This window comes from Coregonus lavaretus (assembly GCF_964263955.1).
Source record: "Coregonus lavaretus genome assembly, contig: HAP1_SCAFFOLD_55, whole genome shotgun sequence".
Classification (NCBI taxonomy): domain Eukaryota; kingdom Metazoa; phylum Chordata; class Actinopteri; order Salmoniformes; family Salmonidae; genus Coregonus; species Coregonus lavaretus.
Window position 1 is genome coordinate 2,160,103 of NW_028161934.1, and position 15,267 is coordinate 2,175,369.

At 45.5% G+C, this 15,267-nt stretch overlaps 1 long non-coding RNA gene across 1 annotated transcript; it reads left to right on the top strand.

Moving 5' to 3' along the window:
- The first annotated feature begins 2,049 nt into the window (after nt 1–2,049).
- LOC311119914 lies at nt 2,050–2,788 on the top strand. Its single transcript, XR_014612049.1, has 3 exons — nt 2,050–2,121; nt 2,345–2,393; nt 2,717–2,788. It is a non-coding gene; the product is annotated as an uncharacterized lncRNA (long non-coding RNA).
- The last annotated feature ends 12,479 nt before the right edge of the window (nt 2,789–15,267 follow it).

The window sequence follows — 15,267 nt, forward strand, 5'->3', positions numbered from 1 at the left end:
AATAGACAGATGTAGACAGACATGAAACACGTCACACACATTACATACATAGTGCAATAGACTTACAGACAGACAGTATTCACATAGACAACCATATAGCACAATACAACACAACACAATATGAGCCTGGTTCATTTTCAGAAATGAGGCCCTGTACCCCATTTACAGTTAATACTTCAATGTATCAGGTGTAGCTATTCACCAGCTATAGAGTGAGTTGTTGTTTATGTTTCTAAGACTGCAGGGTGGGAGATGCAACAATGGCCTTGAGAACAGCAGGAAGTGTGTTGGTGGTCTTTCTCTGGTCTGCAGCAGGTATGGTCTCATTCTTATATTTTAGTTGCTCTGTTTAACAATCTACAGACATTGCTAAAAGGATAATAATCCTAATGTTATTCTGGTGTGTTCTGTTAGGAGTTTCCACTTCACTTAAAGAGTTATCTTTCACACCCCACTGAGTGATGCTTATCTGTGGTTTCCATTCACACTCAACTCAGCAACTACGGCAACAAATTGTGGGCAAACGCCACTGTTAGTGTGAGCCAATAGACCTTGGCTTACTGCTGATACCATTGTGTTGTGTGACTGTGTTTCAGTGGTACTGGGGCAGAATGGCTGGAGTGTGACTTACACCCATCAGAGTATCTGTACCTTGAAGGGGTCAACAGTGGACATATCCTGCTCTTACACGTATCCCAGTTATCATGAGATCAAAAAAGTTTTCTGGTTTACTAAATGGTCTGGTATGGATTCTGAAGATCTGAGCTTGGTGCCAGGGTATGAGGGTCATATTGTGTATCTTGGGGATAAGAAGAGTAACTGTACCCTGAGAATCACAGACCTGAGATTGAGTGACTCTGCTGAGTACAGGTTCAGATTGATAACATCAGGAGATAAGTTTCATGGCTCACCTTTCTCCCTGAATGTCACAGGTAATCTGTCACACATCTCACATCTATAACTTTAATTACCTTATTAAGTGCAGTCATACAGACACAGTAGTGGTATGTGATGGGAAAAAAAAACAAATCTAGTATATCATATAAGAGGACATATATAGGAGGAGAATAATGATGCGTTTCCTTTTACTCTAGATGTTGTGTTGGAGATGGATCCTACATCTGTGTCAGAGGAGGAGAGAGTCACACTGACATGTAGAACCAAATGTACACTGGACCCCATCACAGCCTACAGTTGGTATAAGAATGGACAGCCTATACCAAACAGCAACACCTCCTCTCCTGTCTATAGCCTATTCCCAGTCAGCAGTGAGGATGCAGGCAGATACTCCTGTGCTGTAGAAGGCCATGAGGATCTCCCCTCTCCTGAAGAGACTCTCACTGTCACATGTGAGTACATGGGGTTTAAATCTTTAGTTTTCTATATTAACATTGTAGTGACAGATATTAGCTCCACTTGCTACTTGAATTGATCATATTCAATTAGAGGGTGAATTTAAAAGTAATTGTGTGGAAAAGTACAATTGTGGAAAGTAAATATAATATTTTTAACTGACCTAATTTGTACTCTTTTTAAATCCACTGTCTTTTACATCAGATGCACCAAAGAACACCTCAGTGTCAATCAGTCCCTCTGGTGAAATAGTGGAGGGCAGTTCAGTGACTCTGACCTGCAGCAGTGATGCCAACCCACCTGTGGACAAATACACCTGGTACAAGAAGAACGTAACCTCACCAAAAGCATCAGGACAGAGTTACAATATCACTAACATCAGCTCTGAGGACAGTGGAGAATACTACTGTGAGGTCCGGAATAAAATAGCATCTAAGAACTCTACAGCTCTGATGATCATTGTAGCAGGTAAAGATTCATCTTCAATACTTCAATACACAACTACATGTTTCAATATAATCTTAATCATTATACTTTGGATTATTACTCCTTAGTTTCTAACTATACATTGGGTTATAAGATCCCTTAACAAGTATTGCATTCATGTCCTGTATTTAAGTTCATTTTTAGTTTATTATATCATGCCATGTACTCACATCATCCATATTATATTATAGGGAAACAAACCTCAGTTATGACTGCAGCTGTAGGAATCATAGTTGTTGTTCTGGTTCTCATCCTCTGTCTCTCTGGCTTCATGTGGCTCAGGTAAGTAAAAATTCATATTTTTATGATTATTATACCTTAGCACTCTGATTTGTTATTAACTTAATTCATTCATTAATTCATTCATTCATTGTAGAGCATGGCGCTTGTAACGCCAGGGTAGTGGGTTCGACCACCCATGCTAAATGGCATATTATTATATTAACTTCCAGTAGAGGACAGTAGAGAGCATAACTCACTCTGTTCCTCTTGATCTCTTTTACAGGAGATTCAGAGGAGGAAGTGAAGCCACAGGAGACACAGGAGACACACAGGTGATTCCATCAGATACACCAGGATTTCCCAAAATCAGTCATGCCCCCCCTCATCGTCAAGCTTTGATTATTTGAATCAGCTGTGTAGGGCTAGGGCAAGAAACTAAACGTGCACCAAGGGGGTGGCCCAGCCCCAAGTTTGGGAAAACCTGAGTTACACCTCCACCTTCACACCTGCCAACATTCATTTACTGTGTCACGACAGTCTCTTTCATACCATTTTCACTGTTACCCCTCTCTCTCTCTCTCTCTCTCTCTCTCTCTCTCTCTCTCTCTCTCTCTCTCTCTCTCTCTCTCTCTCTCTCTCTCTCTCTCGCTCTCAGAGTGTCCATCCTGACTCTAACAGTGACACGTACACAGCTCTGAACATGAGGACCAGGTCACCAGAGTACGACACCCTGGCAGTAAGTGTGTGTGTGTGTGTGTGTGTGTGTCCATAAAAATGTTAGAGGGAATGCTAATTCAGTATGTCTTCTTTCAGAATGTGAGGGGACTCTCCCACTGAAGACATCCACCACACAACCTGGACTGAAGAGAACCACCACACAACCTGGACTGAAGAGAACCACCACAAAATCTGGACTGAAGAGAACCACCACAGATCCTGGACTGAAGAGCTACGGTTCCAAGCCAAAGCTAGGCCTTACACCTCTATTCTCTTGCTATCATATCTAGAATGTTTTCCAGACCATGAACTTTAACTTTTGAGTAAATGCTGGAATAGATTTGTGTTTTTCTTATAATGATAATTATGTATATTGATGATACATGGGATGGGTTATGCTTCTGCTTTTTTTCAATGGGATTTTACCATTTCCATATTTTTGATGATATAAATAGCCTACTTTTCTTGTGGACCAATCTATAGTTTAAGATTATATTTCTGATATTTTTCTATGGGATTTTGCCTTTTACAGATGTTTTATGACATCAATAGTCCTACTTTCCTCAGCAACTAATATGGATAATATTGATAACAGCTTTTTAATCTTTTTAGCTCTTGGGCCAAGTTGCTCCTGATGTGGTTAATGATGATTTACTTTGTATTGCTGTCAGACATCATTCCACATTTTATATGTTATATTACCTAATACTATATTGTTCAGTGTCATGATATTGCTTGTTTTTTATAAAATCATCAGTACATTACATACATTTAACCATTTGCAGTTTTTTACATTGTGGTTCAGTGTCAATACAGTATAAGCATCATGTTGTAAATAAGATCAAAGTGTCTTGTATTTCTGCATATTGGACACATGATGGCGCCATTACACCACATAACCATGAGTGGCTAGGCTAGCATTTCCTAAACTCGATCCTGGGGTCCCCAAAGGGTGCACATTTTGGTTTTTGCCCTAGCACTACAGAGCTGATTCAAATAATCAAATATTGATGACGAGTTGATTACACACACACAGAGGCAGTGTTAACTGAGTTGTCTCATTGACCTCAGAATTATTATTTCTATTCACTGAAATGACCCTAGTTTAAAAGGATCGGACACTTTTTTTCAATATTCGCAGAAAATGACATACCCAAATCTAACTGCCTGTAGCTCAGGACCTGAAGCAAGGACATGCATATTCTTGATACCATTTGAAAATAAACACTTTGACATTTGTGGAAATTTGAAATGAATGGAGGAGAATATAACACATTAGAAATGTTTTTTTTTTGTTGCATCATCTTTGAAATGCAAGAGAAAGGCCAGACAGTGATGTAGGAATCTAGGTGCAAAGTTTCAGATTGATCCAGTGAAGAATTATATTACAACACAATATTTCGCTAAGAGTTTTCCCAAATGTTCCGAATTGGTCAATTTGTACATTTTCAAGTACATAACTATAGAGAACATACAAAAATGCTATGGTAATAAAAAATATATGTTTACAAACTCCCAGGAATGTCATACATGATGGATCATTAGCTTCCCTACAGAAAATACATTAACCTTCACACATCTAGCCAGAGACAGCAGGGGGTCAAACTGTTGAACCCAGTTCCTACATTTGAATATAAAAATTTATTTTATCAAACAAAACTATGCTACATTTGATCTCTGGGACCCTCAGGATGACAAATCAGAGCAAGCTTACTGAATGTACACTACCGTTCAAAAGTTTGGGGTCACTTACACATTTACTTGGTTTCGAAAGAAAAGCAATTTTTTTGACATTAAAATAACATCAAATTGATCAAAAATACAGTGTAGACATTGTTAATGTTTTAAATGGCTTTTGTAGCTGGAAATGGCAGATTTTTAATGGAAGATCTACATAGGCGTACAGAGGCCCATTATCAGCTACCATCAGTCCTGTGTTGCAATGGCACGTTGTGTTTGCTAATCCAAGTTTCTCATTTTGAATGGCTAATTGATCATTAGAAACCCTTTTGCAATTATATTAGCACAGCTGAATACTGTTGTGCTGATTAAAGAAGCAATAAAACTGGCCTTCTTGAGACTAGTTGAGTATGTGGTGCATCAGCAATTGTGGGTTCGATTACAGGCTCAAAATGGCCAGAAACAAAGAACTTTCTTCTGAAACTCGTCAGTCTATTCTTGTTCTGAGAAATGAAGGCTATTCCATGCGAGAAATTGCCAAGAAACTGAAGATCTCGTACAACGCTGTGTACTACTCCATTCACAGAACAGCGCAAACTGGCTCTAACCAGAATAGAAAGAGGAGTGAAAGAAAAATACATATCCCAGACTGGCCAATAAAAATAAAAGATTAAGATGGGCAAAAGAACACAGACACTGAACTTTTTCTTTGCAACTCTGCCTAGGTCAGCATCCCGGAGTCGCCTCTTCACTGTTGACACTGAGACTGGTGTTTTGCGGGAACTATTTGTGTGTGTGAAGTGTCAATCAAAGTGTGGACCAGATGTAACTCCTCTATTCTTGACTGTCGCTCCTTTGCAGGACTGATACACACACACAGGATCATCTGTTCAGGCAAGTGCCCCGTTTACTGTCTGGCTATAAAGTACACAACGTAGGTATTCAAGTTAGAATCAGACGATTATGAATTGCCCCCAGCTCCGTCTTCGCCATAATCATAAATGAAAAAGGCAAATAAAGGCTATAATAACACAATGTGGTCATATAGTTTTACATAGTATAGTTTCAGTACACACGTCATGAGAACCCATTTTCAGTACACACTTTGTATTTGTATTTTTTTAATCAACAAACAATTCCAGATACAAACCTCCAGGTCTCAATGTTATAGTTATTGTCCCTAGATGGTATGAAACATGTTTAAAACAATCAGTGGAAACGTGTTTTATGGTACAACATATCTATACAATAAGCAATTGTTCACCCCTAAATGTACATATCACGTTATTCACCCCAGTTAAAACGTGTGCTTTAGTTGTCTACCTTTATGGGTCTAAGACTGCAGGGTGGGAGATACAACCTTGAGAACAGCAGGAAGTGTGTTGGTGGTCTTTCTCTGGTCTGTAGCAGGTATGGTCTCATTCTTATCTTTTTAGTAATACACTTCACATATTTTTTATTCAATCTATAGACATTTATAAAATACTATTAAACAATTCAGCATGGAGTGTTTCTGAATGTTTGTCTGATGTGCATTGTTCACATCCTTGTTTATATTTAGAGCTGTTCTTCACACCTCACACGTTAAAGGATTTTGTGGTTCTATATCGTGGAGCTCCGCCCCATAGGGGAGCTCTGCTCCTATTGGTTTACCCTCTGCCCTAAGGCAGCATCAGCCTGAGACAAAATTATGCACACACCTGCAGCCAATAGGAGTACAGGTGTCCCTATAAGAGGGGATGCCTCCCCTCAATCTGCCTCCCTTTATCTTCAGCGACTGGACTAGACTGAAGAAGCCAAGAAGAGACGAAGAGAAGACTCAGGACGAAGAAAACGCCGTCGATTTTCCAGATCATCGACGTCGTCCTACAATGAGCACACCAAGCTTATCCATAGGGTAAGTATTAAACAAAAGCTCTTTTCAGAGCTCAATGTCGCTGTTCCCCTTGGCGGCTGTCACCCCCCCCCGACATATGTTTCGTGGGTCGAGGGACACAGCACGCCAGGGACGGCTTCATTAATCCCCTACTATGCGCCAGCTGCGCCCTCCTTTTTTGAAGGAGTGGATGCAGCGTTGGGCATTTTTAGGGAGGATATTCCTCTTGAGGATGTGCTATCAGTGTTAGTCTCAGCTTCTGAGGCATCATCTGAAGGCGCTGACTCAGGAGATGACAGGGCTATTGGGGAAGAAATGAATATTCTATTGGAACAATTCATTACACTGACCCAGATGTTTAACACCCCTTTTCCTTCAGGAAATTGTGAGGTCATTACATCCCTGGATGATGACGCCACAGCCTCTCTGTGCTCTGAATTCTCAGGTCTCATTGAGTGGGCTGCTAAACAGCGGGAGATTAAGCTGCCCCCCATTCCCTCCAACCCGGAAGTGGATATGAGGAAGGGCGGCCGTTACTCTCGCTACAGCTTGGCGTCAGACGGCGGCCTCCAGCAGCAAGGGAGCGGGCCTCGCCCCCCCCCCCTGCAGCGCCTGAGGTGCCGGCGAGAGAGGTCATTAAAGCGTCATCCTGGCATCACCCGAAGGGCGGCCAGAAGAGACGCCGTTTATGACAGGCGAGGGGGAGAGAACGGAAGACGGCGCAGCGCCTGCTGTGACCGAGCCCACTGTCCCCCCCCACCCTACCGTTGAGTGTATGGAGGAGAATGTTTTTTGTTGATGTGTGTAATAAAGAGTTGGCTCTACTTGACACTGTCAAAAAAGAGCCCCTTTTCCATAATACATCCGAGAGCGTTCGACCTTCCTCACTCTCGCTCTCTCTCTTACCACTATGAGTGCAGCTCAGCCCACCATGGTGCGTTGCTGAACGCACACATAAGGCAGGTATATAAAAGGTAATAAGTGTACCTTATAAAGACCTCACTTTACAGACTCCTAGGAGTGCTGTAGTGAGTGTCTCACATAGCAGGCTGCAGTCTCAGCCAGATAATGGCATGATGACGCGACCGCTATTCGGGACGGCGCTCTGTCTCAGGCTAACGCCTCAGTCAGTGCAGTTCAGACCCGTGCTGCGTTCACGGAGGGCCTGATTACTACGGTTACGGGCGTAACCAACGTATCGGCGCCCCCGTTTCTCTCAGAACGCGCTGATAATAACCACATTGGGGATGGCGGGCTATCACAGACTAAGGTCTCTGTTAGTACAACCCAGACCCATGCTGCGTTCAAGAAGGGCCCGATTACCACGGTCACGAAGGTACCCAGTGTATCGGCGCCCCCACCTTTTTCTGAACGCGCCCAGGCTCACCACACTGAGTGTAGTTCAGCCCACCAGAGGTGCAGAGCTGAACGCACACAGGAGGTGAAAGGAGGAATAATACCTAGACGCCGTCTTGGTTTATCTCAAAGAGACCTCACATTACAGACTCCAAGGAGTACTGTAGTGAGTGCCTCTCATAGCAGGCTGCAGTCTCAGTCAGGAGACATGATGACGCAGCCGCTAGTTGGGGATGGCGCACTATCGCAGACTAAGGTCTCGGTTAGTGCGATTCAGACCCATGCTGTGTTCACGGAGGGCCCGATTACCACGGTGACGAAGATTCCCAGTGTATCGGCGCCCCCACTTCTTTCTGAACGCGCTAATACTCACCACACTGAGCGTAGTTCAGCCCACCAGAGGTGCAGAGTTGAACACACACAGAAGGTGAAGGGTAAAACGGTATTAAGGCGCCGCCTTGTGTTACCTCATAGAGACCTCATATTACAGACTTCGAGGAGTATTGTAGTGAGTGGCTCTAATAACGGTTTGCAGTCACCTACGATGACGCAATCGCTTGCTGGGGATGGTGCCCTGTCGCAGGCTGTGGCCTCGGTCAGTGCAATTCAGACCCACGTTGCGTTCACGGAGGACAGGAATACGACGGTTACAGGTTTAACTGACGTTTCTGGCTAGAACAGACGTTGCAGAAGGGTTATGCTCTCCAATTCCACCGGACCCCACCCCCGTTCAGGGGAGTGGTGGAGACGGTGATGAAAACGCCAGACAAAGTGGCCGCTCTGATGACAGAGATTACGGAACTTTTGGCGAAGGAGGCGGTGACAGTAGTTCCCCGGGAGCAAAGGAACAAAGGGCTATATTCGCCTTATTTCCTAGTGCCCAAAAAGACGGGGGGAGTGAGGCCGATTTTGGACTTACGCATTCTCAACGAGAGCATAACCAAACGGCCCTTCCGAATGCTAACGACAAAACGTCTGCTGGAATGTGTCCAGAGAGGGGACTTTTGTACGAGCATAGACCTAAAGGACGCGTACTTTCATGTGCCGGTTCAGCCGCGTCACAGGAAGTTTCTGCGGTTCGCCTTTCAAGGGGTGGCGTACGAATACACGAGGATGCCATTTGGGTACGCCCTGGCACCTCGCATATTTTCCAAGAGTGTGGAGGCGGCATTGGAACCGTTGCGTCGTCAGGGAATACGGCTACTAGCCTACCTGGACGATCTACTGGTTCTCGCCCCGTCAGCAGAGCTGGCGATCACTCACACAACACAGACAGTGATGCATCTCACAAGTCTGGGGTTTGCTGTGAATTGGATAAAGAGCGCGCCCTGGCCCACCCATCAGATTGTCTACCTGGGGATACAGCTAGACACTGTGAGGATGAGGGCTCGAATTTCGGACCCCCGAAGGGTAGCCTTGTTGCTAGCCCTGAGGAAGTGTCGTCCGAATCACACGGTGACGGCGCTGTCGATCATGTCACTTTTGGGTCTCATGTCGTCAGCCCACTCTGTGGTTCCGCTGGGACTCCTGCATATGCGCAGGATGCAGCGATGGTTCGCCCAACCAAGACTAGACCCATTGTGTCAACGTCATCGGTTGGTGGTGGTTCCCCTCTCGCTCAGTACAGATCTGAACTATTGGAGAAACCCGCGCGTTCTCACGCACGGAGTCCCGATAGGAAAGGTGTCCTCTCACATCCCAATATTCACGGATGCGTCCCTGACGGGATGGGGAGGGACAAGTCAGACCCAAGCGATAGGAGGTGTGTGGCCTCAATCAGGTCATCATATCAACCTCTTGGAGTTGGAAACGGTTCGACTGGTTCTGACCCACTTCGCGTCTACCCTTCGGGGTCGCGATGTGCTGGTCTGGTCAGACAACCGGACCACAGTAGCTCACATTAATCGCCAGGGAGGAGTCAGGTCTCCTGCTCTCCATCGGGCGGCAGAGGAATTGTGGCTGTGGGCTCACGAGCACCTTCGCTCATTGAGAGCAGCACACATTCCGGGCTACTTGAACGTAGGAGCAGACCTCATGTCAAGAGGGGGTCCTCGAGACGACGAGTGTTGTCTGCATCCGGACATTGTTCTCCAGATTTGGGAACAATTCGGGAGAGCCGAGGTGGACCTATTCGCATCACGCGTGAACGCGCAATGTCCTCTGTGGTTCTCTCTGAGGGAACAGGACGAACCGCCACTGGGAAGGGACGCCTTTGCGCACCAACCGTGGCCGAGAGTTCTCCTGTATGCATTCCCTCCGCTGTCCTGCATTCTCCCACTGCTAGCCAGGGTGAGGTCAGGGGGGCTGTCAGTGATACTGATAGCGCCCGATCGCCCGGCGGCTCCTTGGTTTGCGGAGATGAGTCAGATGTTGATTGCGCCACCTTGGCCAATTCCACATCGACGGACGCGTTGTCTCAGGCGGGAGGCACGATAGGGAAATTGCCCATAATCGGCCAACCACTGAAGGCCTGGCTGCTGAGAGGGACAGGCTAGAGCGCCGTGGGTTATCTGATGCAGTGATCAGGACCATACAGGGTTCACGTGCCAGTTCCACTTCTAAGAGGTATGCCAGTAGATGGAACGTGTTTTCACGATGGTGTGTCACACAAGGTGTAGACCCCATGAGCTGTCAGGTGGAGAGTATTCTCTCTTTTCTACAGCTCATGTTTGATAAGCAAAAATCGCCTGCCACTATTAGGGTGTTTGCAGCAGCGATTTCAGCTTGTCATGAGGGGTTTGGCAGAGACAATGTCTTTAGCCACCCTCTAGTGAAACGCTTCCTATTAGGAACGCGGCGACTTAGGTCAACACCTAGAGTCACGCTTCCTCAGTGGGATTTGGCTTTGGTACTCGAAGCGCTATGTAAGTCGCCGTTCGAGCCATTGAATCAAATACCCCTCAAGATGCTGTCTATTAAGACAGCACTGTTGCTCGCTTTGACTACAGCTAAGCGGGTCAGTGATTTGTGTGCTCTTTCGACGAGACCTGACTGCCTGGCCATCAATGGTGACCTGAGCAGAGCAGTGTTACGTCCTAACCCGGCATTTGTCACAGACCGTGGAGCTGTGGGCTTTTTCTCCTCCTCCTCATAGAGAGAGGAGTGAGGAAAAGCTCCATCGCCTGTGCCCGGTACGCGTTTGGGCGTGTTACGTCGAGCGCACAGCAGCGATTAGGTCATCGCCTCAGTTGTTTGTGTGTCACGGTGCGGCTGCACTAGGTAGACCACTTTCAAAACAGCGGTTGTCTCACTGGCTTTGTGAAGGCATTGAGACAGCTTATGAGGCAGCGGGGCGGCAATTGCCTCAGGGTATCAGAGCTCACTCCACTCGTGGAGTAGCGGCTTCTATTGCTCTTTTCAGAGGAACAGGGGTAGAGGATATCTGTAGAGCAGCATCATGGTCGACGCCGTCTCCATTTATCCGTTTCTATCTCTTAGATATGTCTTCTAACTCTCTGGCTCGATCTGTACTCAGCGTGGCTGAAGGGAGATCTTGAGCAAGAAAGAGAAGAGAAGCAGGACTGTGGACACAGGTTTCCATCAGGTCTGCTTTGGTTAGGAAGACGTGTTTTTGACAGATGTGTTTTCTAACTCATTGGCTCGGTCTGTACTCAGCATAGCTGAAGGGAGATCTTGAGCTAGGAAGATAGAAAAAAGCAGGACTATGGACAAGGTTTCCATCAGGTCCGCTTTGGATAGAAAACATATTTTGTGGCATGACTCCTGACTGACAGGTTCAGTACAGTAGAGGCATGCGTTGATTGACAGAATGTGAGGTCATCTATCTGCTTGTTCAGTTTAGTATGACCCATGTTTTGTTCCTGCCCACTAATCTTTGGGATTCCATTGAGTGAGTGAGGCGGTCTACCGCGTTCACAATGTAGAGTGACACTTTGTGTCATTCCATTAGTGGTCGGTAGTGTTTTCACAGGATATTGAGGCACATCTATCTGCTAGTACAGAGTAGTATGGCTTCTATTCTGGTGATCTGCCCACTAGTCATTGGCATTGCCATTGGACTAGGTGGGGCGGGTCTTTAACCGATGACGCGGTATATTGTGATGCCCGTATGGGTTTTTAGTTGCAGTACTGCGGGACTTGGTCGCAGCCATTGCTAGGCCTGACCTTTTCGTTTCGATGGGAAGTGTTGGGCTCGGCAGGGAGTACATTTTGGAGCGCTACGCTCTGCCTTAAACCAATAGGAGCAGAGCTCCCCTATGGGGCGGAGCTCCACGATACAGAACGATTAGTTACCGGAGTGTAACTCCAGTTCTATGAGTGGAGCGGAGCCCCATAGGACTTAAGGCCCTGCCGACCCTCTCTAGTCTCGCTGAAGATAAATATCTCGGGAGGCAGATTGAGGGGAGGCATCCCCTCTTATAGGGACACCTGTACTCCTATTGGCTGCAGGTGTGTGCATAATTTTGTCTCAGGCTGATGCTGCCTTAGGGCAGAGGGTAAACCAATAGGAGCAGAGCTCCCCTATGGGGCTCCGCTCCACTCATAGAACTGGAGTTACACTCCGGTAACTAATAATTTCAATCTGAACACAGCTCAGTGTAGGAAATGGCTTGTGAATGAACAGCAAAACATGTGTGATTGTGTCAGCAGCACTGTTGCAGCATTACATGTTTGAGCTGACTTTAATGTCCTTTTGACGTATGACTGTGTTTCAGTGGTACTGGGTCAGAATGGCTGGAGTGTGACTTACACCCCTCAGAGTATCTGTGCCTTGAAGGGGTCAACAGTGGAGCTGTCCTGCTCTTACACATATCCCAGTGGTACAGTCACAACAACCTTCTGGTTCACAAAAAATTATACTGAGGGGAATCCTGTGAGTCTGAGTGATGACCCAGACTACAAAGGTCATGTGACGTACCATAGAGATAAGAAGAATGACCAATGGTATGTGGACACCTGCTCTTCGAAAATCTCATTCAAAAATCAAAGGGGGGGACCAACTCCATATTGAGGTCAGGGCTCTGTGCAGGCTAGTCAAGTTCTTCCACACCTATCTCGACAAACAATTTCTGTATGGACATCGCTTTGTGCACGGGGGTTTCTCCTGATGTGTTTAATAATGATTTACTTTGTATTGTTGTCAGACGTTATTGCATATTTTATATTAATTCTTATTTTATTATTATGTAATACCATATTGTTCAGTGATATCACTTGTTTTATCATCACATTTTTCATTATTACCTATTTTAGATACATTAAGTACATGTTTACCTTTGCAGTTTTTACAGTTTGGTTTAGTCTCAATACAGTATAAACATCATGTTGTAAATAAGCTCAAAGTTTAAGACAATAAATACATTGATTATTTGCTGAACTATTAATACATTGATTCATAACTATTTCCACTCTGCTGTTGTTTCTTGTATTTCTGCCTATTGGACCCATGATGGCACCATTGAACAGATCAACACTTACATGTGCTGGTCAGCTATTTGTTAACCGCACCTGCCCACAATTGCTAATAACCCATCAACAACCGCCCGACTATATGTGATAAAGTGAAAATCTGAGGTCCTCACCCAACCCTAACCCGCAAATATAGAAAATGTACTATAGGCTACAGTCAAAGACGGCAGAATGATTTGTTGACAGGGGGTGCAGGATTTAGACATGTTTCTGCTTATAATTTCCGACATTTTGGTAGGCTATTTGTTAGTCAACTTGTCTATAATTTCTAAATACATGCAGTGGCGACACGTCATTCAGGAGAGCTGGGGCAGAGCGCCACCTGTTTTGTGCCCCACCTGTTTAGCTTTTTTTGTTGTTGCTTGTTTTGCATGTTATTTTGGCACTAATACGTGTCACATAGCAGTTTGCAAACAATGTAAAAAAGAGAGAAAGCATTAAGTTATTAAAGCTGCATACAAACATGGTCTCTTCTTTGCTTTCTTGAGTAAGGCAGCTCCAAAATGCAGGTGTTTCAGCCTAGCTCAGTGATTTCTGTGGTGGTGGGGCAGCCAGCGGAAAATACGGAGCGTAGGGGTTGGTAATGTTCTCTAGTTGCGCCGTGATTGGCTCAGTGTTCTGTCACTCATGGGGACACTACGTCACCGCAAAATCCACGGGTAGAGCTTGAAAATTCAAGCTTTTTGAGTGCTGACATAGAGTTACATTACAAGTGCCCATCCAAGAAGGCCCAAGGTCATTGGCCACAGACAAAATGACGTCAAATCACGTTATATCTACCGTAGCTTTGATTGGACTGATCATGTCAACATCATACTTCAAAAATCTTAGCTAGCAAGCTAGACAAGCAGTCATCATCATGCATCAATCTACTGGCAAATCCTTTTCAATCCATGTCATTTGAAGAGAAATTATACATAAAACGTATCAGTGCTCATCGGCCATTGGACATAAACATTACACAACAAGTTGTAAATCGCAAATTCAACAATGAGTGCTAAGGCGCAACTGCAGCCCCGGGTACTTTTCTGGCCCTCCCTTCTCTTTATTTTCAACTCTCCTTTCACAGCTTTTGTCTTATGGAATTAAACTTCCACAATGTCCTTTTTGCCTGCGTGGATTGAGGTTAACTTTCTCTTCCCGTTCCCAAAAGCATTATTAGGTGATTGGATGTGTAGGAGATTTGGGGCGTGTACAGTTCAGCCCTAAAGTTCAGGCTTATGCACTAATACCAGCCTCAAATAATGAAAGGAAAACCTCAATGTAGCCTGTATAAATTGCACAACGATTATACATTTATGGATTTTTTAAGGTGTTGTTTCTCTTTATTCAACCCGCCCACCACCAACCTGCCCTTCAGCCACACAATATTTTATGACCCTAAACCCGTCCGCCCCGTGGATATAACCGGATATAACCGCGGGGACTGCGGGTTATGAGTCAACTCGGCCATCACTACAGTACATGTCCCTGAGGGCTCGGTTCAAGGCCCTCTCCTCTTCTCTCTATACACCAAGTCACTGGGCTCCGTCATATCTTCACATAGTCTCTACTATCATTACTATGCAGATGACACTCAACTACTTTTCTCCTTCCCCCCCATCTGACACCCAGGTGTCGACACGCATCTCTGCCTGCCTGGCAGATATCTCAGCTTGGATGTCGGCCCACCACCTCAAGCTCAACCTCGACAAGACGGAGCTGTTCTTCTTCACGGGGAAGGCCTGCCCGCTCAAAGACCTCTCCATCACGTTTGACAACTACGCTCTCTCCCTCCCTCCCCTGTAGGATCTTGGCATAGTATAGACAGGTTGCACTACCAGACCCCACCACAGGGGGCATAGTATAGACAGGCTGTACTACCAGACCCCACAACAGGGAGCATAGTATAGACAGGCTGCACTACCAGACCCCACCACAGGGGACATAGTATAGACAGGCTGCACTACCAGACCCCACCACAGGGGACATAGTATAGACAGACTGCACTACCAGACCCCACCACAGGGGACATAGTATAGACAGGCTGCACTACCAGACCACACCACAGGGGACATAGTATAGACAGGCTGCACTACCAGACCCCACCACAGGGGACATAGTATAGACAGGCTGCACTACCAGACCCCACCACAGGGGACATAGTA